At 47.7% G+C, this 23,694-nt stretch overlaps 1 protein-coding gene across 2 annotated transcripts in view; it reads right to left on the reverse strand.

The window, feature by feature from the left end:
- The window catches only part of plxnb2a.1 (plexin b2a, tandem duplicate 1), a 119,142-nt gene that overhangs the window by 60,526 nt on the left and 34,922 nt on the right, over nucleotides 1-23,694 (reverse strand). For both annotated transcript variants that reach the window (XM_086201682.1, XM_086201683.1), the window contains exon 3: nucleotides 15,254-15,306. The gene's annotated coding sequence lies outside the window, so the exon portion shown is untranslated. The remainder of the gene's footprint in view (nucleotides 1-15,253; nucleotides 15,307-23,694) is intronic.

Here is a 23,694-nt window from a genome sequence, read left to right on the forward strand (position 1 = left end):
GAGAAAAGCTTCCTGTTTACCCATCAATAAAAGTTGCCTCTACTTTCTCTCCTGTGCCATTTTTCAAAAACTCAATCCCAACTTTAATCTACTCCTCCGCCTTGCTCCACTCCGTCAGTCTCGCCGTTCTATTCAGATCAGCCCTCCATCATCATTTCCCCAGACGGAACACGACTGATAGTTTGTGAAAAGGGAAACGGCGTGGAGGCCGCGCCGATGCAAAACAATTTCATGAGAAGAAAATAGGAATGCTAATTCAGCCGGGAGGATGGAGGGTGTGTGTGTATGTGTGTGCACGTGTGTGTGGGCGGGTGTGTCTGGCGTTAGGTTTCCAATCTGAACCGGGAGTTTGAGAACACACTTGACCGCTGTAATGAGGAGCTCGCCGTCCTCCATGAGTGTAAACAGGCTAAAGCCAGAGATTAAGGGGCGGAGAGGGAGGGCCTGACAGAACAAGTGAACACAAAGAAAAAGTGAGGAAAAGTTGAGTGTTGAAAGAGGAACAAGAGTCCCTGGAGTTCCTCCACCTTCTGCCCTCCAACTCCTTTTATTCCTCCTCTCTGGCTTGCACAAACACCCCCCCCTTTCAACTGCCCTCTTTATCTCTCCTCTTCCTCCTCATCTTTCTTCCCGCTGAAACACAAAACCCCTGTAATCCTCGCGATCCCAGCCTGTCTGGAGGGGAAGTGAGAAGATGCAGGGAGGGATGAAGAATGGAAGAGGGGTTGAGAGGAAGAGGAGGACAATGGCGCCGGGAAGTAGAGTAGCTCCTACAGTTAAAGCGGTTACAGTTTTTTTTCGACTCTACTGTCAGAAATCCCAGTGAGGAATGTGAGACGTGTCGCTTCTATACTCCAACCTTCGGGGAATAAGCAGCCCCCCTCGGCTAAGTTGCAGCTCATCGCTGAGCTGTTGGGCTCCGACATTTCTGCTCTGGTTGACTCACTATTTTCACTGAAAAAGCACCAGAAAAAGATCATTGACGCCAACCGTTCAGCCTCGAAGTGACAAACTGAACCACAGTGGAGCATTTAGCAGCTACAGGGTCAGATGTTCCCTCAGTAGCTGGTAGAGACCAAACAAGAGATACAAGGATGTATACAGCACTGAGCATTGCTAGGTGGGCAGGAACCATATTCAGAGTGAATGCTAATGTTGCGGCAAGTCTCCTGGACAGGTCACGTTTTGATAACGTTAGCGACACGAGTAGCTGGTGAGGTAGAAGGCAGTATAACGTTAGCTACACAAGTAGCTGGTGAGGAAGAAGGCAGTAAAACGTTAGCTACACAAGTAGCTGGTGAGGAAGAAGGCAGTAGAATGTTAGCTACATGAGTAGCTGGTGAGGTAGAAGGCAGTATAACGTTAGCTACATGAGTAGCGGGTGAGGTAGAAGGCAGTATAACGTTAGCTACACAAGTAGCTGGTGAGGAAGAAGGCAGTAAAACGTTAGCTACACAAGTAGCTGGTGAGGAAGAAGGCAGTAGAACGTTAGCTACATGAGTAGCTGGTGAGGAAGAAGGCAGTAGAACGTTAGCTACATGAGTAGCTGGTGAGGTAGAAGGCAGTAGAACGTTAGCTACATGAGTAGCTGGTGAGGTAGAAGGCAGTAGAACGTTAGCTACATGAGTAGCTGGTGAGGTAGAAGGCAGTAGAACGTTAGCTACTCGTCTCTCACTGGCCTCATTAGGGGGTCCTGAGGTGTTCCCAGACCAGTGTGAAGATGAGGTCCTGGCCCCCCACCAGCTGAACCTGCCTTGAAAAAACAACTGTGTCAGCAATATTGTTCTTTTCGTGCAGACTAGGTGAGAGTAGGAGAGAAGACTGACTGGGGGATTGGTGGCTTTGTGTTCTGGCTCTGGGGAAACCTAAAGAAACGTTTAAATCCAACACAGTTGGTGCAATAGTGATGAGACGCCATCTTCATGATTCCCTTTCTGGATCAGAAAGACGGTTATCTATGTGTTGACATGAACGATGAGATGCCTCACGTCAGCAAGTGTCACTGCTGAGAGACTCAAAACAACCGACAGCGAGAAGTCAATAATTAAAACTTTCTGTCTGATGAGGCGAACGAACCAACAGGCCGGTTCATCTTTGGGGAGCTGCGATTCAGACACAAGGGCCTCCTCTTCCTCTGTGGTTCACCTCCTGGGAGTCAGAAAGAACCCCAAACAGCGAGTTGTCAAGGTGATGCAAGTGAAGTCCACCTCCTTCACTCTGCAATTCAGTTTGGGGGGTAAAGTGCATGAGTGTGTGGCGGCGAAGGCAAACAGACAAAAACTCATCAGAGAGGAGCTATCAGGTGGCTCGCGGACACACAGTCGTCGAGTCGGCTGCTGATAATAAGAGTCTGTTAGTGCTGCTTCTCCCAATTCAATCAACTCACGATTTAAAGGCAGTAAAGCGGCCAAAAGCTATTTACATCACATTTCCTCTAGATTTGGCTGCCTGCTGTCGGTGTTCAAAGTGTTGTTGGTGCGTTGTCTACACGGCCGAGCAGTCACCCCCAGGCCCCGGGGCTCACACCACACTGGCAATGAGTTTTCTCCTGGCAAGGAAGAACAAATCAGGGGTTTACTTCTTTTTAAAAGTACGAACAATTTAAAACTAAGTCAGTAAAGACGACGACGCCTGACACTCAGAGCAGACACGAAGGTTTATCATTGTTGCTTGTTTCCTGCTGCCGCTTCTTTTTAATCCAAACTTAATGGCGAAGCAAAGCCGAGAACCGACCCAACACAACCTCACGGCTGAGATCCCATCAACTCCTGCTCCGCGCCAACGAAGCAGAAGGTTTCCTGACGCATTTCCAAACGACGACGTCCTCTACACCTGCGTCACATTTAAGCCTTGACCGCCTCACCCTGCCATTATCAAGCAGTTTATCACGATGAAACTGAATCTTGAGGTCTTGCTGGTACCAGCCCAGTCGCCGTTGCTGTTTGGAACCAACAGTCGCCATCTTCACAACTAAACCACGTCCACACCTTTGTAAAAGGATGCTGATTGGTCCAAACCCCTGATGGAAGCCTTGGAGCTTTACGCAAATCGAGCCGCTTCCTAAGGTACGGAACTTGCTGTACCCGACGTACCGTGATGAATGTGGACCCGGGTTCATGGTCTTGGGTCACACAGCTCAGTTGGACTAATCAGTCCAGCCGTACAAAACTGCCATTGAGATGCTGATTGGACCAGATTACTTCCCCCTTATCAACCGTTGGTGTTGGCCGGGATTACATCACATCAGGGGAGTAATGATGCCAAGAAAATGCTCATTTTCATGGAAAAACTGCATCGTAAAGACTGATAAAAACAAAATTTATGACCTAAAACGCTCTAATTTAACAGCGTCTGAGAGCTTTCACAGCCGAGAATTTAGTTGTTAATGACATTTAAAGAGTTTTCCAGAACTATAAACACCCTGGTGAATAAAACTCGGAGAGAAACGAGGGGGAAAAACACTTTTTGGTGACTAAATAATTAGTTTGCAGTTTGCACAATGCTGGAAAATAGGGAGAGGGAGGAAAAAAAATCTGACAAGGAAGGCAGTCACAGCAGAAGAGCAGTGAGATATAATTCAAAGTGATGACAGTGAATGATTCAAGAGATCAAAATGATCCAGGAGATTAAAAATCCAGCCTGTAGCGAGTGTGAGGGGGAAGAGAGGCGAGGGTGGAAACAATCTTTTCACAACGGAGTTTCATTATCTTACTGAATCCTTCCTGAAGCTTTTGGAAAAATGTTTGAATAGTTGAATAGGAGAGGAACGCTCACATGCTTTCACATGCTTACACACACACACACACACACACACACACACAGACAGACAGACAGACGCGCCCGTGGATCTGGCTGTAAGGGAAGATCATCTCGAGAGAATAATTTTATTCTCCCATTAAATCCTTCCGTATGCTTCTGAAGAAGATCTGAATGAGGAAGAGAGGAGAAAAAAAACCATCACACACTAGCGGCATTCACGCTTACTGATGGAAAACGTAACACTCATTTGTCACGGGCCACTGCCTGGTAACACACACACACAATACACACACAATACACATGTTGATGCAACAAAAACACACTGCGGGAGGATGAAGGCAACGCTGACAGACAGATGTGTGCGCTTGTAATTACCCCGACGCTTTTCACGTCTTTTGTCTATTGACTACTGTGTGTGTGTGTGTGTGTGTGTGTGTGTACGTGCGTGCGCGCGCGTGCATGCACGGTCCCTCTGTGCTGTGGCATTGTCGTAGATTAATTTTGGCAGAGCTTAAACTTTAAACTCTTCACATTAAACTCAACTCACAGCCATCTGGATCAAGCCAAGTGTACATCCATGCAGCGTGTGTGTGTGTATGTGAGTGTGAGAGAGAGAGAGAGAGAGAGAGAGAGAGAGAGAGAGAGAGAGAGAGCAGTGACAAACATTACAGGCATTTAAGGGTCCACTGGTGGCTATTTTCAATTATTCTGTCCATGATTTACGATCCTACGTTTCATCCAGGCCAGCACAGCGGCCTATTATGTTGCGTACCAACACAGCAGTTGCCAGTTCAATTCACCCGGGGGGGGGCATGATTGAAAACAATGTTTCTCCGTTGTTAAATCATGACCTTTTTTCCTTCCTTACATTTAACGGATGTTACTTTTTTCCCCCAAAATAAAAGCAGCAATGCTTTCTTAGCTTTATGGTTTTATTAGAGGGCCTTTATTTTTGAGAGCTTTATTTTGAAAAACCCTGGCTGAAAGTTGAGTGTCTGTGGCTGGCTTGTGACAGAGTAACGTCTGTAAATTATTCTAACATAACATAAGCGAGGCCTCCGCTGAGGAGGCGTCCCCGTGCGTCTGTTTCAGCGCTCTGCTGTCGTTCCGCTGCACCTCTGCCACCATTTGGTCACCGGCTAACCAGAGATGACCTTTTAGTCATCATATCACATGACATCGTCAGGATTAAGTATTCGATCTGGTAATACTCCTCGCAGCAGCAGGATCTACAAAGGTCAGCCATACCGGCCTTAGTCTAATTAGTCTAACGAGCTAATTAATGAGCTGTCAATCCCCTATCAAAGGTGACGCCGGGGGGGCGCTGGTCCATATTTGGCAACTTCCCATAAGCAAATGGTAGATAATGAGAGGAGAGAGAGACGAATGGGATTTAATGTGCTTATTGATTCCATATTGATCCGCTTATCATTTCCTCATCGACGGTCTGAGTGAGAGAAGTCCGTCTGGACGGGTTGCCACACCTGCTCTGAGAGCGCGGGACTCTGGGATCAGCCGACTGATCCACTTCCTGTGAGGTTTTCCACGCCCCCCACTTCTCCGCCTCTCTCATTCTCCTGAACTTGATTTCTCAGGAATGTCTTGAAGGATTTCATTAAATTTGGCACAAAAGTCCACTGGGACTCGAGGGAAAGAAGATCACGAGGTACTGAGGGACGAAGTCCTAACAGATGTCTTCAGTCCAGTAACAGAGAGAGAAACAGAAGGGGGCGCTACAGTGGGGTCAACACCTTACGAGCAACCGCATTTATGAATCTACAAGCTGAATGACCCCCCGCGATGGTCGGGATCGACGGAGCAGAGCCAAAACGGAGCCATAATCCTGGCTCCTGGTCTGACGGGGGAGACAAATATCTGAGTGCGAGGAGCAGGGAGGACACTTGTCAGCTACCCTGAACCCTGCCAGCGGGTAAAGCTCCTGAAGGAGCCTACACATGTGAAAGGCATTAAACCTGAACCTGTTGCTAAAGTGCGTACACACACACACACACACACACACACACACACACACACACACACACACACACACACACACACACACACACACACACACACAGGGTCTATTTTCTGGCTGGGAGGAAGGGAATAATAGAAAAAGAAGCTGCTGAGAGCGGGGAGTAAGCTGGTAAAGCCATCAGAGGCAGGGAGGGTCCCTGCTGTTGTCCATAAAAGCTTAAATGTAGCAGACAGCTTAGCGGGTCGGCATCCCTCCTCTTCACTTCTTCTCTCCGAGCGCGGAGCACTTCAAAGTTCATGTATAATAAAACCGAGCTGCAGGTATTCCTGATTCAGCTCTTCTCTGATCAAACAGGAATCAAAGGAATTAAACATTCAGCTCTCGCAGGGGAACAACAAAACGCCACCGCAGACGGCGAGCGCACAGCCGCAGTAAATCTATTCATCCACAAGTCGACAGCTCGGGACGTGAAGGCCGTCCTTGGGCCGGCATTTGAACAGAAAGACAAAGAAAGAAGACCATGAGGTGGAAGGAGAGAAGCTGCGTGTCTAAATAAACTCAGGGAAGAAAAAGTGACAGACTCCGCGGCGGCGCGTGGACTGAGCTAACAGCACGTACCGTTGACTGATGAAGTGATAATTAAAGATGTGACTAATTATGGGCTCATAACTGATCCCGTCTCGTTTCTCATTATAGAAAACTCATGCAGGGCCCTGAGGTCAAACCCAAGCAGGAGAGACACGTCTCTCTCATCACTTCAGGGAGGCTTTCACACCTACACCCAGCAGCCAGAACATCAGAACCACCTGCCCGCAACTGGGCCCGCCCCCCTTGAGCTACCAGAACAGCTCAGACCCGTCAGGACATGGACTCCAGCAGACCTCCAGAGGTGAGCTGTGGCACCAAGGCACCACCACCGGTCATCTGGTGGAGATCTGGAAAAAAACCCTCAAAATGTCAGGAGACCAATCAGCAGCGACGGGGAGACCAATCAGCAGCGACGGCCTCGAGACCAGAAAGACAAATCAAGGGTGCAGCTTGCAGGAAGTCTGACCTTCGTCAAGGAAAACATGATGCAGCAGAGTTATCGAAACCACCAACGGCCAAACTGAGGGAAACAAATGACAGAGCAACTTCTTCTTCTTTGGTCCAATCCGGCGGGAAACCGATGCGCCTAGAAGAAGAAGGAGCCCAAAGCGTTCCACCGCACGGAGCCGTTACAGGCCGCAGTTTGCTGGCTCAGGCAGAAAAGAAAATAGTGAAAACCACACATGAGCGCCCGTCCATCCATCCACACCCCCAAAACATTCATAGAGCGCTCGCTGGAGGACTGGCAGCACTCCCGCAACTATTCAATCTCTCTCTCTCCCTCTCACACACACACACACACACACACACACACACACACACACACACCGCAGTTGGCAGCTGATAAAAGTTTGCTCTGCATCACTAACTTTGCTTCTGAGTCTCTTCATCTCTCGGTTGTGCCTCCGTTCTTTCCGTTCCTGCTATTTTCCACCTTTTTTTCTTTCATCCCTTTTTTCTTTCTTTAACTTCAAGCCAGTTTTTTTTTTTTTTTTAATTTTTTATTGTTTGTCTGTCGGCATGACGGGTGGAGCCTGAACCAAGGAGGAACCCATAAAACTCTGGGACAGATCCGGACAGTTTCACTAATTCCTCAGAAATATTCCACGGACTTTGGCGTGCGTCTCTGCCCTCCACTTCTGCTCTCCAGATGTTTTACATTTTTCGGCCATTTCTCCTGATGTTTGCCATGTTCTCCATACAGTTTCTGCGTCATCACTTATGTTTCCAAGCTGCGGGTGGAGAGGAGGTTGTGTGGCTCGGGGCCCGACCTTGGATCCGTCACATACATTTTATAATCTGCACGTCTCAGACGTTTCTGGCTCAAATGTTGTTTGTATTAGGACTTTGATCTATTGCATTTGGGAGCTGGAGTCCTCCTCTGAGACTTCCGCCCATGTTTTTCCCCTTTCGGAGGTTTTGTGGGGGAGTTTCTCCCCTCACACAAACCCGGTGTCTCATGCGTTCAGACCAAATGTGAGCGGCTCCTCTGTTGAACTCGTTACAGTAACGCCAGGAGCTCCAGAGGAGAAAGGGTACTTTTCGACTGCAGGATCACTTGCAGGGATGACGTGTCATTGTGGGCAAGCCTGGAAGTTCGCATCCCTGTGGGACCATTTTGGGATTAATGGAGAAAATCTGAATCAGACCAGGACTCACGTGGCGCTGCCTCGTCTGTCTACATCGTCTGTTCGCAGGTTGGGTCTCACAGCGCCGGGGCCGAGGCTGTCGTACCTGACACGGACCGTGAAAACCCCTCGGGCGAACTGATTTGTGATTCTTATGTCATTAAAACTTCTGACTTAAGATCCAGGACTGTTTTCTCCCCCCGCCCTCGTCCCTTTATGCCAGTGAGCCTCCTCCCGTCCCTCCACATCGTTAGGGATCTGAATTAATGGGCTGGTTAAGGGGATGTAATGAAAGAGACGGACACACACTGAGTTTTGGCACGTTCTTAGAAGTTGTTTGCCAACTCTGTGAGTGAGTGTGTGTGTGTGTGGTTGTGTGTGTGTGTGTGTGGTTGTGTGTGTGTGTGTGTGTGATGAAGCAAATGTGGTAAAGACATGTCCGCATTCTGAGGACATTTCAGCCAGTTATCAAACATCAAAGGACAGTTTGAGGGTTAAAACCTATTCTTTATGGTTAAATTTAGGCCTAGAATGCATTAAGAGACTCCTCACAACTATAAAAGGACAAACGTGCATGTGTGTGTGTGTGTGTGTGTGGACTGAAAGACAAAGAAAGCGTCCAGTCTAACCCACACACCTTGCGTCATGAAACAACTCAGGGCTGAAACCCAAACACAGCCCGCTCTCGGCGGATGACGCGACCGAGGAGATGAATGGAAGAGCGATGACTCCATGCGCCGCACAGTTTTGCTCCTCTGCTTGTATTATTCACCCACCACAGTTTGACTGATGAGGCTTCCAGAAGGTCACTGTTGATGATTTCTGGACTGAATCTGCTGAGCGTTCACGTTTTGTACCAATGTTCAATATTTTCAGTGCGTTGCCGACTGAATTTCTTCCAGGGTTGTTTCTATTTAATGGAATAAATAAATCCTGCTTACTCAGAGATTCACTCAGCGGAGCCAATAAATAGTTGGTCTGGGTGATGTGAAGGCACGAACGCTGCTCACACACTCGTATAGATGTCACCATTCAGACCGTCGCAATCAACATTCCACGTAAATCTTTCACGCTAGAGGTGCGTTAATGAACCTCAGAGAAACGGATCGTGGACGGGTGATGAAACCCATGTGTGGAATCGGGGCAGTTTGAGTCACCGCGCTGACGCTCCCGCTCAAATAAATCCGGCCTCACAGCCGTCTCCAGGAACCGGCTCCGAGCTCAACTCAATTTTATCGCAGTCAAAAATAGTGCAGAAGTAACAGCGCCATGGTGCAGATTTGTCCAAACAATTTCTTCCTGCTAGGTGACGTTTTCCTACCAGACAACAAGCTAACACGTTTTAAAACGCTTGTTTTCTGAGTGGAGTTTGGATTTGATCGGCTCCCCTCGTTTGACACGAGTTAAGTTTGTTACGTTCGGCTCCATAACTCCTCCCAGCCTGTGTGCAAATCTCACTCTTTCTATTTATTTATTTGGTGAGATATGCTCAATGTCAGGATTACTAGAACTCCGCCTGAAGCCCAAGACGGCTGAGACCAGGCTGGAAAGTGTCAATTGCGGTGTGACAACATGTCATGCTGAAAAGACCCCCCCCCCCCCAAAAAAGTGATGATGTGCCTATCTGGTTCTCTTGAGTATAAAAGCCACTTTTTGCTCTGTCGAGTCGCTTCTCTCGAACTCGGCTGCTCTTCTTTGGTAACCACGGCAGCTCCGACACGTAACGCCCCACCTTCCTCCACAGGCTGCACCTGCTAACAGAACAGCCATACTCGCAGATACAGTTTCATATTTGTTTCACGGGGATGTTCCCCGAGGCCCCTGGCGGTCCCGGCTCCTGTCAGGGTCTCTTCCAGCCCCCCTGCCGGACCCATCTGCTGGGCTTCGCCTGCATCCGGCCTCAGGAAGCTCAGCGCAGCAGGAGACTGATGAGAAAAGATGCTCGCGAGTGTGATGATTGACTCGTGGGAGGCATTTTAAGATCCATATGCTGAGACTGAGGCAGCCGGCTGAGAGGAGGTTAATACGACGTGTCAGGTTTATTTAGCAAGACTCAAGCCCAACTCCTCGCAGTAAAGTTTTGCTGAAATTCGTCACAAGCCAAGTGTGAAGTGAGGCAGATCGGTTCCTCGTCAGTCCAAACACTCATTTCCAGCGTCAGGGTATAAACAGTTCCTGTCGTCCAGGTTTTAATTTTATGGAAATGAGAGCTGCAGGTGTTGATATCCATCTTTTAATGACTTTTTTTTTTTTTTTTTGTCTTTCCCCCTGGTTTCTCCTCTGATACCGAGCCGTCTCAGTGTGGAACGTTCAGAAAAGTACAGCTGCGTGAAGAAATAATGCGCTTCGATGCTGTTAAAGAGGCCGTGTGTCATTACCAGAACGGAAAAACCTGAAGCCCACAATAACAGAAGCCTGTCAGTCAAGCTGACGGACCATCACCTGAGGATCAGACAACCAGGAGAGATCAGAACTGAAGGTGCGTCTCATGAAACGGGCCCCCAACCTTCTGCAGTCGCGGTAAACAAAGACCCCCACCAGCCAGTATTTGAAGTTCTGCTTGTACAAGTGTTTTATTTGTTGAGGGTGAAGTTGTTGTTGGAAAAAGCTGCTGACACTACAAAGAGAAGCCAAGCAGAAGTGAGGAGGACGTATCAGCTGTGTTCTCGATATGAGAGGAACCTTCCAAACACACGGCGAGGTCACTGTGTTTGCTTTCATAACAGCCAGAGTGACAAGCTACAAGCTCCCGCAGAGGCTGAGAGATGAAGCTGCTCATGAGAACATGAACTATTTAAAACACACACACAACAGAGAGGAGATGATGGAAGACAGAAGGGGGAACGCAAGCGCGCACGCACACACGCACAAACACACACACACACCAACCGCAGTGACACGCTCTAATGTGAGTTGGCAGACGGCGAGCGGACGGAGGCAGATCATAGGAAGCCGTCTCTCAGATCGGACAAGCGTCCAAATCAAATGGCCACACTAACATTTCAAAGTGTTTGGACACAAACTGACGCCAAATAATGCTTCTCCTGTTCTATGTCATGTACGTAGACGCACGATTTGATGTTGCAACGGCAGTTATTTACATGAAACCTGGTTCAGGTCCGGCCATGGACGCCCGGACCGGCCGTGGAGCGGTTGAAGCAGGATGTCCATTTCACTGTTTGACATCTTTGCTCGTGTGCGTTGGTGCTGTTGAGGCCGCTAAGCAAGCAGGACAAATGAGCTTAGACCTGATTGAGCCTCTGTCTTTGAGTATTTGAGTAACCATGGATACTGAGCTGACTTAAAGTGATACTTCAAAAGTGTTTTTTTTAAGTACTCATACACAGGTGTAATGAAGCTATCAGTCTGTTAGCTTCCAAGCTAAATATACCTAGTTAGCTCTTGCTGCACTCTGGAGTCACCAAGGAGTAATAAAGGAGGGGGAAAATACATCTTTGTGAATTCAAGACACTTATACAAGTACTTGAAATGAAAAATACACTCTGAGGTTGAAGTATTACTTTAAGATGGGTTCTAGAACTCGATCCTCCCCTGAGATCCTGTAGATCCTGAACAGTGTTCTAGACCATTGGCACGTTGCAGCTGTACAGCTGTTCTTGTCTCCATCAGGAATGTTTGTACTCTGAGTATTTTCTGAGTTTAATTTCATGGAATCATCTGTTACAGACATGCCAGAAATTAGATGAACGTAGAGAAAATGCACGCGCGCGCGCGCGCGCACACACACACACACACACACACACACACACACACACACTTCCATTGGGGCAATTAAAAGTAATGTTGAACATAAAATCCCTCCAAATAAAACCACACTGCTGTAGTTGTTAGTGACTCCAGCGAGGAGGTGTGTGTGTGTGTGTGTGTGTGTGTGTGTGTAAAACATTTACATTAAAATATATGTACACATAATGTAAATAAATCCCAGACATTTATTTATCAGCTCCAGGGAGGAGGAGGAGGAGCCTGTGTGCATGCAGGTGAGTCTGATGCAGCACCAGCTGGGCTTGACTGTCTGTGGGTCCCAGTGTGATTGGAAGGCATCTTGAGACGACGACAGAGTCGGCCAGAGAACAAGGTCGGAACTTGGATGACAGATGATGCCAGTGATGACATGAAAGAGATCTCGGAGATCAAAGACATTAGTCAGAGAGGGTTTGTCAGCTTATGAGTTTGGAATTTAGTTCAGAAAAACATGATGTCAGAAAGCATGTGAGTACATATGAGAATACTTTTGGTTTAAATGTTCTCACACTTGTACATCCAGTGACAGACAACAACCTGAGAGAAAGAGTTTGAAAGACAAATTGTGACCTGACCAAGTCTATAAGACGCTTGATACGGAAGGAGATGGTTTCAGAAAACCAGGAACTGATCTCCCTCAAGATGGGATTTCAGAAGCTTCAGGAAGAAATGCAGGAGCTGAGAGCTAAAGTCTTGAACCAGGAGGAAGAAAAACTGGCTCTACAGCTCAGACTGACGTCTGAGGAGGTTATCCGGAAAGAGAAGGAAACAATGGTGTCCTCCCTGGAGGAAGAGCTCCATCAGAGAGACCTGGCTGTGGATGAGGCCAGGACAAAGGTCAAGCACCTGGAGGGCCACCTGCAGACAACGCTTAAGGAGGCTTGGACCAAGCTAAATATAATGGACCAGGCTATGGGTGAGCTCAGGACCAACACCAGTCAGCTGCAGACTGAGCTGGGACGCAAAGACCTGGCTTTGGATGAGGCTGGGACCCATATCCGGCAGCTGCAGACTGAGCTGGGACGCAAGGACCTGGCTTTGGATGAGGCTGGGACCCATATCCGGCAGCTGCAGACTGAGCTGGAATGCAAGGACCTGGCTTTGGATGAGGCCAGAACAAAGATCAAGCACCTGGAGGGCAACATGCAGACTACGCTTAAGGAGGCTTGGACCAAGCTTCATGAAATGGACCAGCCTATGGATCAGCTCAGGACCAACACCAGTCAGCTGCAGACTGAGCTGGGACGCAAGGACCTGGCTTTGGATGAGGCCGGGACCCATATCCAGCAGCTGCAGACTGAGCTCCAACAGAGAGACCTGGCTGTGGATGAGGCCAGAACAAAGGTCAAGCACCTGGAGGGCCACCTGCAGACTACGCTTAAGGAGGCTTGGACCAAGCTAAATATAATGGACCAGGCTATGGGTGAGCTCAGGACCAACACCAGTCAGTTGCAGACTGAGCTGGGACGCAAGGACCTGGCTTTGGTTGAGGCCGGGACCCATATCCAGCAGCTGCAGACTGAGCTCCAACAGAGAGACCTGGCTGTGGATGAGGCCAGAACAAAGGTCAAGCACCTGGAGGGCCACCTGCAGACGACGCTTAAGGAGGCTTGGACCAAGCTAAATATAATGGACCAGGCTATGGGTGAGCTCAGGACCAACACCAGTCAGCTGCAGACTGAGCTGGGACGCAAAGACCTGGCTCTGGATGAGGCTGGGACCCATATCCAGCAGCTGCAGACTGAGCTGGAACGCAAGGACCTGGCTTTGGTTGAGGCCGGGACCCATATCCAGCAGCTGCAGACTGAGCTGGAATGCAAAGACCAGGCCTCAATTAAAAGGATCAAGCAGAAGAAGGAGACAAAGAAGAAGAAGAAGAGAAATTGGCTGTGGAGACTTTTCAGACGAGGCTCTAAATGACCAGTGAATCAGACGTTACTTTTATTGTTCATTGCAAAGAAAATTGTTTATAAAAGAAAAACTGTTGAATCATTGAAGAGTCTGCGTATTTGCTTCATATCATTGCTGTTTGTTTTTGAAATAAAGATAAAAACAACTGTACATTATTCGTGTGTGTGTGTTTATGCGTGTGTGTGCCCATGTGTGATGGTGTTGTTGCCTACGGGACCCCTTCCAGGTGTAAGTATTCACTTTAGCAGGAGCCTTGATCTCCATAGAAGAAGCTGAAGGTGTGTTAATCAGTGGAATCACCTGTTTAAGTGTTTGTTTGGAAGGAAGACCTGCAGACACGCGGCCCTCCATGGCACATGACTCCCCACCCCTGTGCTAGATAATCATAAGAGGTTGTCTGCTTTGCTTTCACGCACTTTTATTTCATCAGTGATGGATAGTAATGAAGTACATCTACTTAAGTACTGTACTCAAGACTTTTTTTCCTTGTATACTCAACTCAGCCCACTTTTTTTTCTACTGCTCTCTAAGAAAAGTACTCTTCTGTGGAAGTTGTCGTTGTATCGTAGCATGGAACGCTGAGGTCAGCTGTTTGTTTTCTTGACTTGTGACCTCAAGTTGTGATGCTAACAGGAGAATAAAACCATAACAGTACCTGCGCTCAATGGACTTGATCTAAAAGTGGAAATATGGATCTATCCGTGAGTCCTGGGACATCCAAGCATGAGAGAATCCACTTTCAAAGCACGCTGGCGGCGGTCAGGGTGACGGCAGATAATCGTCAGGATTCTGAACCTGGGTGCCAGTCGCCACGTCTTAAGTCAATGTTTGAGATTTCAGAAATGAAAGGCGGCTCATATTGACTCTGTTTTCTGGTTACAGTGAACAAACTGCATCACCGAGCCTGAGAAAGCTTGTTAAGCTACATGGTTCTGAGCAATACAGCGATGTGCATTCGCCGTGCTCGCACTTTCCTACCTATCCAAGTGTGGACTGGAGCGTCGTTACACTTTCGCCAAGAGGGGACTTGAGAGCCCCGAGGGGACATTTTTTAGGTCCAGGTAGACCTCACTCAAGGATCCAGGTCCCCTCTTGGCAATTTCTTTAGAAAACATTAAAAGTCCCATTTCAAGTAACATTATGGTAAAAGACCTGAAAAGAACATTTTCTGTAATGTTTTTGTTTTATTACAATGACCAGAAACAGGAGCCCCCTCTTGGTGAGTCATGGCTGAGAGGCCACTGTAGGTAAGCTACGCATGTGTGTGTGTGTGTGTGTGTGTGTGTGTGTGTGTGTGTCCAATCAGCTGATATTTGAGAAGAGTGTTAACACAAGGGGCAGCAGGGTCATTTTTCTTTAAAATGCCCTTAAGCCTCCAATTAACCCTTTAAACACACCCTCCGACCCCCCCCCCCTCTCTCTCTCACACACACACACACACACACACACTGTCACTAAAGCACACATACAAAGGCGAAGCCGCCAAAACAAACAGCCAATGGCGTTCATGGGAACACCCTTTGTTTTCTTTAGAGACGTTGAAAAGTGATCTGGAGGAACGCTGGACAGGAGAGGAACTCCTCCAGGAGAACAGCATCCCTCGGATCTCGCAACGCTTCCTCACCTGTTCAGTTCTCAGGCGCGCCGGTCTCTGATGACATGAACCGCCCCGCTCTCCTGTCAGGGACACAAAAACAGTATCAGTTAGGGTGAAGGTGAGGTTTTGTTTTTTTGTCACTGCAGCTGTTGGTCATCTGATATCTCAAAAATAACCTGGATTTATTAGAAACGGGACCTGACGAGAGGCCCCGGGGTCACGCTCAGGTTACAGGTCGGAGAAAGGGGACGTACTTGTTGGCGCCAAGTCAGGAAAACTCAGCTTCCTCCTGTGTAGCCTCCGGTTGCATGTGTACGTTTAACTTATTAACATATCTTTTACCTCAGAATCTCTTATTTCCTTTCCCCGTCCAAGTTCTCTACATTAACGCCACCAGGAAGTAACTTCAGGAAACTGGAGTAACTGGACTCACATGGCTGACAGTCCTACGCCTTCACCTGGGATGGTCCTGAAACTACTACACTCTCTCCTGAACGCAGTTTCTGTACTCCCAACAAGCCTCCACATCACCCTGGGCTCGGCCAGGAGGATTTCAGACGGCTGTTACAGTTCCTGTAACGGAGCTGATAAATCCCCCGGCGTGCCTCCGGCTTCAGCTGCGGGGACGGACGAGAGCGCTCGTCTCACATTCACATCACAATGAAGACAATGTTAATTAAACAAACGAATGTACTGCAACTACCAGAAATCTTGTTCTGTCTATCAGAGCGAGAAGAACAATGCAGGCCGGAATACTAACGAGCGGCTGGAGCGGCGCCTGGGCTTCCACAGAGCCTCCGCCGGCGCGTGAATTCAACTGGAGGCATTTTAATTTGTGATAATAAGAGAAGAGAGTCTCGCTTTTTCCTCACATAATGATAGCGTTCGTGCTCGCAGGCACTAAAATAAAGGGGCTCTCTATTCCAGGAGATAAAGGGGAAATCAATTTGGAGAGCAATCACTGTCATAATGAGACAAGCAAACGGACAGGAAGCGAGCGAGGCCGGCGTGAGAGGAGCAGGGCCGGTGAGGTGTTGGCGAACCAGCCCGCGGAGGAGTGCGGTGCAGGTAAAGCGGCGGTGGTGCAGCGCCTTTCACTTCCCATTGAAAAAAGTAGCAAAGCAGCCATCGACGCACAACGCGACTCTGAGCGAGTGTGTGTGCGTGTGCGTGTGTGTGTGTGTGTGTGTGTGTGTGTGGTGAAGTTTGTTTGGCAGCACTTCTAACAATGTTAAGGCCCTCGGTGCAATCCAACAGAATGGCCCAGTCTGTCTCCACTCTATCTCAAAGAGCCATATGCTTTAGCTGAAGTGTGTGTGAGTGTGTGTGCGCGCGCGCACTGATTTGTTTTTCTTTTTTTTGAGTGTGTGCCCATATGCTGGAGCATCTAACATCCAACATCTAAACATCCAGATGGCCAAGCATCAGTCGGCAGAATGTTTGCTTCCATCCTCGGGAAGAAGCTTGAAACGCATCAAGACGACGTATACGTTCATCACGTGGGATTAAACACAGAGAACTTTCATGCAAATATATCAAGTGTGTGTGTGTGTGTGAGTGTGTGTGTGTGTTTGTCGACAAGCACAGTGGGCTCCAGCCGAGGAGGTCAGACGGATTCCTCCCTCCGTGTGGGTTCTTATCAGCCGGATCCACGAGAGTAGCGATGATATTAAATCTGTTAACGTATATTAAAAAAAAAAAAGGGAACCAATCAAAGCTTTGAAGATCCAAATCTCAGCTGGCACTCAAAGCGCCACATAATAAAGGACTTTTTACTTTCATATCATCTCATAACTACGGAATCACGCTGCCGTCGGTCCTCTCCTATTAAATGATAAAAACAGGACGCCGCTGGATCTTCAAGGACTTTTACAATGAGACGATTCATCGACAGCTCAATCAGCATTCAGGGAATATTCTTCTTTTTCCCCTCAGCGATCCTGAATCGGCTGCCAAAAATAATCACGACTGCTGGACAGGTTCAGTTTTGATATACAAAAATAAAGCCGACGACAGACGTCTGATCATCTAAATTCACGCTGACATTCAATACTGTAAATGAGGCGCAACTGCATGGAATGAATTAACGTGAACTGAAACATTCATGAGTGTTTGTATGAAATATAAGTGATGCATCTGGCGTGGCTGACAGGATACAATTAGATTATTAGATTAAAGTAGAAAAAAGAACCAGATCATCCCAAACTTTAAAGAGGAGACTTCACGAACTAACTTCATATCCCAGGATTCTTTTTTTTTTATAAACAATTTCATGAAGTGAATTTCAGAGAGCTGAGCAGTCAAAGGACAAGCACAACCCACAGCGTCTCCAAGGGCGACCCTGTGCCTTAATGGCAATAAATGTTCTCAAAATGAAGCCGAAGTGACAAAATCATCAGCAGGACTTGAGCCGAGAATCCCTTCAGGCTTGGTCACGGAGTTCTACCTGATAAGAAGCCAGCCGCTGTTAAAATGCTCGTTTTCTGAATGGAGTTTGGAACCAACTTGTTGTTTTTTTCCCCACTAACTCATGAGGCGACGTCCCATAATTATGACATTTCCCCATAATTACTCAAATGCAGAACCACAACAATAAGATACCGAATTATCAGAAAACACGTCTGTTCTCTTGCTCCGCGCGGTGAACTCCATTAACCCGCTGGTCGGACGTCAAGCAGCTAATTTTGAATGTCGTGTTGCGCGCCCCCCGCCCCCCCCTTACGAGTCCTGAGTAACAGAGAGACACATATTTCCTGACGTTTATTAAATTTTCAGAGGCTTATTGTGCATTCTTCTCTGGCGCTCACCCTGCACTGACCTCCTCTCTGCCTCTTTCATTTTCAATTTCCATCTCTTTAATATGATTCAACAACTGTGAATAAGGAAATGACAGCAAGAGGAGGAGGAGGGCCCGGCTTTAAAACTATTCTGATTGAACTTTTTTCACACTTCAGAATCTCAGAATGCATTTGTCGGAATTAGCATGAGGAGCGGATCTGTGAGGGCCGGTTCTGTGTCCGTGTTGTTGGCCGTAATTACCGCGTCTAAGAATCGGAGGACAGCCACTCGCAGCAGGTCCAGATTGGGGGCAGAGACGCCCTCTGCTCGCCATCTGACCTCCACGCCAGGAAACAACAGCACACACACTCTCTTTGTCCATCCCCCTACACACACACACACACCCACACACACACACACCCACACAGTCATGTGCCAAGAGACAGTGGAACAATGGCAGCCACGTTCACAGACAGCAGCCGACACACTTTCTCTTATCAGCAGAGAGTTTGTAGCCGTGTGAGCTGACTTCAGTGTGACGAGCCTGGATGTCAGACTCAGACGGAGAAACAAACAAAGCCTGGAATATCAAGTTCTCTGACACCAGGCCGGCTCAGTATTGCTTCATTTCAGGGGTTGGACTGATGTTCTTAAAGGATCCTTCTTGTTCTGCTGCTTCTGAGCCAAACTCACAACATCCGTGTGTGGCTTTAGGAGATTCTGGCCCCTTTCAGACCCGGTATTAGCCTGGTTCCAGCCACCAGATCTGAACTTTTTTGAGTTTACAAATGTAATTCAAGGTCTGGAAAGACTAGTACAGAACGTCGGTCCCGGCGGGAACTCGGCTAACAGAGCTGACTCGGGATGAGAGAGTCAGAACCACAACAACGGCGCTGCGGCGGTGAAGTTGGCGAACAGAAGCGATGTCGCTGCTGGAGCTGTTCAGAGGGGAGGGACTTCCAGGAGGAGCTGGGAGGGTCCCGACTCACAGACGTCATCGCTCTGCTGTCATCGGTGCCACCGGCTCGCCCGTGAGCGCAGACTTGATTCATTTTGTTGACACGGTTCATGTCCACCAAAAAGTTTTTGCCAGTCGCTCACAAACCCAGTGAGGAGACGGTCCACTAAAACCCTCTAACGATGGAGGAGACTCATTAAAATACCTCACTGGTGACGCAGGGGCTTCACTAACAGACCCTGGAAGATGGCGGGATGAAGAATGTTCAGGGAGAGAAATGACAAGATGAGGGGAGGAAGGAGGGAGATAAGCAACGGATGAAGGGAGCGTAATTAAAGGCCAAACTGAAGAACGAGTGCAAGAAGAGTGAAAAAGATAAATTAGCTGTCCTGGTGAATATGTTAATACTTAAACTCTCTGAGTAAGTCCTCTTAAAAAGAGGATTTCCACATGTGTAATTGTGTGTGTGTGTGTGTGTGTGTGTTTAGGCTTATTTGTGTAGGATTTTAAGCAATTAGGACAGCAAACAGAGGCCATGTTGCTCTGGCTTCCCACTGGAATTAAGTTATGCACCGTCACACACTCTCTCACACACACACACACACACACACAATTCCCACACTGACCAGGAATATGGCCCCAGCTGTGAAACATCACACACACTTTAAAACACACCCTTCCTTTTGACCCACTTCCCAAACCACTTCTCTCTCTCTCTCTCTCTCTCTCTCTTCCTCTCCCTTCCCATTGCATCACACCATCATTTATCTCTCTTGCTCTTCATCTGGCGTGAGGCGAGAAAACCAGACCTCCCCTGCTCAGCATTTCTCTCTCTCTCTCTCTCACACACACACACACACACACACACACACTTAATCGGTTTGTTTATGAGGCCAAAGGCATGCAATCCTCCGAACTGTGTTTATTTAACTCTGCTGCGCTGTCTCAGGGTTCACGAGGCTAATTGCTTATTTCACCAATAAATAATTGATTTATTAAACAAATTATGCATCAAATATCAGGAAGCTTTACGTCTTTTCCTCAGGCAGGAATGTTTATGTGACCAGCGCCGTCCACATCAGCAGGGTCCGGGGAGTCCAGCGGGCTGGTTTTTACTGAAATTGATGGACGAGTGGGAGATCTCATGTGAACTGGAACTCAAGAACCAGTCAGATTCTTCTTGCCACAGAAGTTTAACTCTCACAAACTGCTTTTTTTTTTTGGATTCACGCGGGTGGAGGTCTACGCTCTTCCAGTCCTCCCACAAAATGATGAACTAGCTTCACGAAAGTGTGGTTTTACTCAATTTGTGTGTTTCATCTGTGTAGCGTTCCGGCGCTCAGCAGCAAGGCCACTGCTGCAGGAAACATTCCCGAGCTGAATATCATATTTATTCTGGAAATTCTGAATCTTTTCATTCGGTTGAGCCGATGAAATGATGACGTTATCTGATTCATCTGAAAAGTCCAGCGCTGGTCATGTGTTCTCCTCTCCGTGTTTCTTCCACCCCTGACTGGTTCCTTGGGTTAGGGGGGAATTAGCTTAGCATTAGCTTTGAGAACTGAGCTGCGGTTGGGCCAATAAATCGCCCCCAACACTTTACGGAGCCTCCTTCTTTAATGCTTAAAAATCCTTTACTCAGGTCGGAGCGCCGGCTCTTCCAGCGCTGCGGTAAATTTTTGCGGCGTTAGCATCTTTTCCTTTTCGCTCGTTTGTAGCCTGCAGCTTTCATCATTAGTCTTAGTTTCAAGGTATTTTCTAAACTGCTGTTCTCTTTCTTTCCTGCCTGAAAAGTGGCGATCTTTCTCTCCTCCTGTTGCTATGGAAACACCAGCCGGCTACATGCTAATATAGTGTTTGTTCCCGTGAGCACCGTCCAGCTGAAGTCCAGTTTCTGTGGTCGGATCATCTCCTCGCCACAGCTCTGATTCATCTGAAGTCACGACGCTGGACGAGACTTTTAGCATCACGACTGCTAATGTGAATATTCACCACTGCACTTCGTTTTCCACGAAGGACAACAGACACTAAACATGCAAATTGAAAACATCAACGTGAGCGATGGGAGAGAGTTATGAGCATTTTTCACATTTTCAGATTCTTTTTTCCGGCGAAATTATCAAGGGGGAAGACGAGAGGTGTAGAGAGGAAGTGAAGTGAGGAGGACAAGAGAGCGGAGGAGATAAAAGGTGAGGAGAGCAGCCGAGCGTCTGATGGCAAATGTTGAATCTATCAGTTTGTACTGATGAAGACTGCTGAGACCCACCGGCTCCCAAATGAAGTGGAAATGAATGAATAAATGAAACCGTGTTGCTGTAAGAATGTCTTTGTTTACAGAGGAGAAAAGACAACCAAGTGAGGAAGGAAAATTGATGGGAAAAAAAAAAAAATTAACATTACCAGAGCAACAGCAAACCAACGGAGAAAGACTTTTTCCACAGTGACTGGAGTTTGTGTGGATGTTTCTCTTCTTTGTTTCCATCGATATCTCACCCCTCTTAAACTGCTCAGCCCTCAACAATCATATATCGGGATTTAAAGCCTGCATCTCACAACAGCTGCACTTAGATTCCTTTATTTCCCTGGAGACGGTTGACTGAGCCTGCTGCAGGTTCACCAAATCCCCCCCACATTCAAATCTGAGGGATGCTGAACTCGCTTCCGATAATAAAACCACAAAGTGTTGGCGGTTCTTTGTCTTCTAAAGAATGCAAGGAAGTTGTATTTATCAGACCCTGAGCATGAGTGAGGCGTAAGTCGGTGTGTGCGTGTGTGTGTGTGTGTGTGTGTGTGCGTGTGTTTGAAGGCTTATTTCAGGAGGCCTGTGCAGCAGCTAGCAGCTAGTTAGCATGGATTGTTAGCATACCAGCACCATGACTTGAGCAACCCAAAGACCAGCCTTTCCCAAACTTCCTCATTTGAAACCTGATCTTCTGACTCATCCGGATTAATTAAACATGCGTGTGTGACATTCATCACGACAGTCGTCGTTGTTTTGTTCAATTTCTTCAACAGAAGCAATGCCAGTTCTTCTACCAAAATATTAACATCTTTCTTTCTGGGACTGCTCCCTTTCTGATTGAAGACAAGATCCAGATGTTAGCAGGTTCATAAGACCCAGCTGATTGGTAACTCACTCCAAATAGTAAAATGACCTATATTCATGTATACGTGACAGATGCCACCTAGTGGCCGTAGTAGCTACGACCACAGGAAAGCAGGAAGTCACGTGGTATCAATAAATGGGGAGAAGAATCCGTATGTGGAGGTGGAGGGAGCAGCAGAGCAGGACTCATGTTCGAGGCGACTGAGTAGAGAAAGCCGTGGACGGTCGCTGTGGTTTCGATGGGATAACTGGACGCCGTACGCACTGAGCGGCTGCAGCAGGAGCAGGAGTGTGACGCCGCTCTCGTTCGAGCCTGAATCGTGACCTTTTCCTGACCCCAACCAAGAGTTTTGTGCCTAAACCTAACCAGACCATGCAGAAAACGTGTCATACCAGAGAGCTGGAAAAAACAAGTTGAAGCCGCATCACTTTGAGGACTTGTTGGGTTTTTGTCCAGTTGGATCGAGGCGTTTCTCATCAAGCCTCTAGTCTGGAACATGTCACCTGATTCCGGTGCCGCTGGCCCTTTAAGGAATACTCGGAGGTCCTCGGGGATCAACTGATGATTTTACAACAAACCGACGGTCTCTCAACCAAACCCGATCCAAAGTTGATGGAAAATATCAACTATTCTTTTTCTCCAGTTGCAGATCACATCGCTTGTTGGGAAAAAAAGAGTTTTAAGACGATGAGGCTGCCGTGGCTGGATGTGGCTTTCCCACCAAGAGAAGAGTAATAAATATGAGAAATGACTGAAAACGTAATTCAAGCCTTTCCAAACACATGGAAGCAGCCGCTGGTGGAGCAGAGCGGCGATGGAGAGGTGGAGGCAAGCACATCTGGTTCTACTCAGAGCTGAGTGACATTCCTCAGGGACGCCAGCGTCAGGGAGAGCAGCCTGGATGGTAATGAACTTCATCAGAACCCGGGTCCCAGAGGAGGATCTCAGTAGATCTGAAGAACGAGGTGTTGACCATGTAAACAAGATCTACTGCAAATAAACCGCCGGATGACACGCCGGTGTAAATACATTTGACTGTTCTACCGTGACGGACTTTGTCAATGCGCTTCTGTGGCCTCATCGAATAAAAATGTTCTTTTCGCTTTTTTGCTCTTCTGACTTCAGAGCTTTTTCGAAATGTACTTGTCAAACTCTCCAACAGAAATGACTCGCCATGGAGACGGCGGCGGGAGGGGGGATCCAATATGACTATATTGGATAGCCTCTCAAGGCGGGAATGAAATGACTTATCTTATTACCAAATGACTCATAGAAGCATTTTTCCATTACAGCCTCAAATAAATGCACCCCCTCCTTCATTGTAATTCAAAAGCAGGACTTCCAATGATGCACATAAACAAACAAACAAGCAAAGGGCCTCAAATTGGCTTCAAGGTAACGTGAAAAACTGTACAACAGAACAAACACAGCCGCAGCTAAGCATGACCGCACCGCCATCCCCGAGTCATCTGTGCTTCTCACCCTAAACCGTCGACAAAATATCAATGACGTTTCAATAAAAATGCTCGTCGGAGTTCCCTGACGTGATGTGGTCAAGGCGTTCAACAGTCCACAGCTATAAATGACCGCTAACGAGGAAGGGAGCCGCTCATCCCGGCGAGCAG

The sequence above is a fragment of the Aulostomus chinensis genome, chromosome 4, assembly GCF_037954235.1.
Source record: "Aulostomus chinensis isolate RoL2024-O1b breed Wild chromosome 4, RoL_Achi_v1.0, whole genome shotgun sequence".
NCBI classification, from domain to species: domain Eukaryota; kingdom Metazoa; phylum Chordata; class Actinopteri; order Syngnathiformes; family Aulostomidae; genus Aulostomus; species Aulostomus chinensis.